Source organism: Sardina pilchardus, chromosome 8 (assembly GCF_963854185.1).
Source record: "Sardina pilchardus chromosome 8, fSarPil1.1, whole genome shotgun sequence".
Taxonomy (NCBI): Eukaryota; Metazoa; Chordata; class Actinopteri; order Clupeiformes; family Clupeidae; genus Sardina; species Sardina pilchardus.
In genome coordinates, this window is record NC_085001.1 from 4,680,136 (window position 1) to 4,684,043 (window position 3,908).

A 3,908-nucleotide genomic window follows, 5' to 3' on the forward strand; every position below is an offset into this window, starting at 1 on the left:
ATAATTGGTGTCTAGGGAGGTTTAACCAACCACAGTTGTCTACGTTGTTATCCAACACCGTGGTCATTTCCCCATGTGACCCTGCATAGCAAAATCAGTCGCTTGTCGCAGGATACTATTTTGAGAAAATCCACAAAAAACAAACTTCCGGGTTAAAATTTTTAATTTCACGTTTTTGCATAATTCAACAGTGTAATCTACAGTTTCATATCGTGAACTAATTTCACAGAAAAACATATGGCTGTTCAACCCGGTGAAGATTCAACACATTAGCAGTCATTCCCGTTGTCAACGTCGCTTAACAAGTTGATTTCTCCTCTTCTGCATATCGTGACGGGAGAACCATGTCAACTTTGGATGCGGTTATCTTAGCTATAGTTTCTGTAATACCTTCGATATACAGTACATATCGTTGGGAAGCTTAGTTTAAGGCCGTTCACGTGAGCACAATAACTTAATTTTGTGGATTTTACCAAAGCGACTGGCTTCGCCCTGCAGGGTCATATGTTAACGTAGGGCAGTGTGGTTCTGCACACAAGCTCCAGTTTACAAACATGCTCTATAGACCTTCAAAACATGACACATGGACAACCTCTAAGGTAAGCAGTGAAACATCCCCTGATGTGAAAAATCACTGCTCAAAGCACAATAAAAAAATAAATAAATGACATTGAGCTGAATGGCATTGTGTCTGTGACACAATTAGTGAATGAATCAATTCCAAGCAGTCTGGTTGAGTTACTGAAATCTGTTATTGAAGATATCTGTTAGAACCTCTGTGCCAGGGGCCGGAAGGGAACTTTTGTGAGTAGGAGGCTTGAGAAGGGAACTCATTTGGGAGACGTGACAGTTCTGTCTGAGGGAATGTAGACTGTGTGTGTGTGGAGGGTGGGGGGTAGGCTGTGTGAAGAAGTTGTGAATCAGATAGAAACAGATGTCAGACAAAGACTTGTTTGAGAACATCAGTTTCAAGGAGCTCAGTCCCCTCTGAAATGTTATTTCAATATGTCTTGACAACATCCACAGAGAGGTGCTTGGGTTGTTTCTGGAGTTTGACGCCTGGTCCCCATGGATGGATCATCATGACCATGGGCCTTGGGCCCATCCACACACACACGCACACACACGCACACACACACACACACACACACACACACACACACACACACACACACTCATAACAGAGAAACTCTCGATCTAATGCGGTACAGATAGGTACCGCTTGATGTTATCTTTTCATGGATTACCATTGTGAAAAAAGTTTGAAAAATGTGAAAAATATCTTATCTACAACAGTGACTTTTCTGACCTTCTTTGCAGACATTTCGTAATCAGGTCATCAAAGTCCAAATACCAAACCTTTTAGGATACGCTATGCTACTGCATTTAGCCGAGGCTAGCAATAATTGAAACACAAAAGCTACACCTTGTTCATAAACTCCAGCAGAATCCGCATGCTGTTTTGAGAGTCCGTTCAGTTTGTGTACATGTCCTTACAAAAACGATGCATCGATGCACGCTTGGAAATCACGCCAAATGAAGTACCCATCTAGTGAGAGCGCTTGACTTTCGGACAGTCTGTTCTGACGTAACTTCCGAAAAATGCACGCTGCCCAGCGTGTGAACTTATGTTTCAGACACAGCCCTTGTTGTTCTTCTTCTTCTTCCTTTGTTTAATGGCAGATTACATCCTTTAAAATGTAGTGTACCGCCACCTACTGTACAGGAGTGTGTAGAGTGATAAGTGATACCTTGGCCCTTTCCGAAACGGATCCCTACTCACTTCGACTCGGTTAGCGAGTGAACTTCATTTTCAAGTCCACTCGTGGGTGCGGAGAACACTCGCATTTGAAGGGTTAGGGGATTAAAACAACGCTACATTTCGGATGCGCTTGAAGGGAGAAGGAAGTTGACGTCATATTCGTTTTCATAGAAATGATGAAGCCAATATATATTAAATCGCCAATTAAGATGTTCTGGACACCCCTGTGTATTAGGATATACATCCCTCTTCTCTCCTTTCATTACTATGAGTGAAGAGTTGCATTTTATGCTTTATTTAACATCAAATTATAAAAGTGCTGTAAATGCGACCTGCACATGTGTTTAAATATTACATCCTACTTCTGTACGATCTTGCACATTTTACTGAGTATCAAACTAAACATGAGTCGTTACAATGTAGCTTAAAACACGCTTTTGTCTGTAAATGCTGTCACACGGACCAAAAAACAACTGGCAGGGAGATACGCGAGCTGCACGAACACTTGAAAACGGTTGCACCTGCGTTTCAAGACAGCATCGACTTGCTCCTGGAGGCGTGGTAGCCCCTCTCCCTAGGCACTTCACTCGTCTCAAAATTCGTTTCGGATGATACTTAATGTGGCGGACCCTCGCGTGAACGCGCAAACGAAGTGGAAGTGTGTAGGACTAGGGTTTAGGGATCCGTTTCGGAAAGGGCCATAGTTTCTTGTCCTCCTGTGCCCTGTTAGACTTATTTCTCCCTCTGTGTATCTAAACCGCTAGTGTTGTTAGTGGCTCGCTCATTAGTGTGTGTTCATGGTTCTTCTGTGCCTGTGTCAAGTAGAATTTGTTATGTTTTTCCATGAGCATCTTGTCGTGCATTCGGGTTTGAATATACTAGCAACCTAGTCTGACTATCACCATACTAATCTCAATCTTTTGAGATTGAACATTAGTATGGGGAGTCTGTGCTTTATTTCTACTGAACAAGAGGCGTGATCAATGGGCATCTTTCAAATGACTCCGTATGCTTGGATAGTCCTCCAACCAATCAGACCAATGATCCGGTGCGTCTTTTGGATAAGCTAGTTGGTGATTGGACCCAAAGGTTGTGGACAGGAAGCAGCCCTGGGAGATAGATGCGCAGAGTGTGTATTGCGTGCTATAATTTCATTAGCGGGCGTTTCGTGCCTCATGTCGATACATAGCTCTGGAGTGCCAGGGCCCTGGGCATGTGCCCACCTTGCCCATGCCATGCGTCAATCCGTCTACGCCGGTTCCAAAGCAGCACCCTAATCTGGTGTGGCGAGAACACCACAGCTGTGGAGATGTTTTGGGTCTTAAATCCTCCTCTCTCCCTCTCCCTCATGCCTGGGAAGTAGGCTTATCGTCCCTCGGGTTGAGCAACAGAAGTACTGGAACAGTGTGGGCTGAATGTGTCAGTGTGTGTGTGTGTGTGTGTGCGTGTGTGTGTGTGTGTGTGTGTGTGCGTGTGTGTGTGTGTGTGTGTGTGTGTGTGTGTGTGCGTGTGCGTGTGTGTGTGTGTGTGCGTGTGTGTGCAGCATGGGGCAGAGGCTATGTCACACAGTGTGTTGTTTGGACACTGGACACAGCATGTTGCATGGCAACAGCTTATATTAAGCCTTATTACCGTGGCAATATGCCTTCACACTGTCTGTCACCATGGACAAGTCAGACAGAATTACACACACAAACTCCTCCGGACTTACAGGACGCCGGAACTTTCACACAGCCGTGTTCCTACTACAGTATGTTGGGAGATCAGTTACATAGAGCATCATTTTGATATATTTGAATGCAAAATGGTTTTGGGAGCTGTTTGAGTGGGTACAATATATCCTTTCAGACAGGATCGGGCACAGTTACGGTGCAGTCAGACGCCTGCGTCCGCCAACGTATGCCTCATTTTGTCACATTTCCATAAACGCGAACTGATTGGTTTGTCAGTGTTCGAAAATTTTCATACACTGAATTTCATTGGCTGGCGCTTGCGCGATCCGTCAAAAGTTGAACATTTCTCAACTTTTTAGCGGAGGCAACGTATCTCAGGCAACGTATTTCAGGCAACGCATCGGACCCACAATTCAGTTCAGCATGAAATGAAGTCCAGCCAATGTAAAGTGAATGGGAAAACAACGGACGAA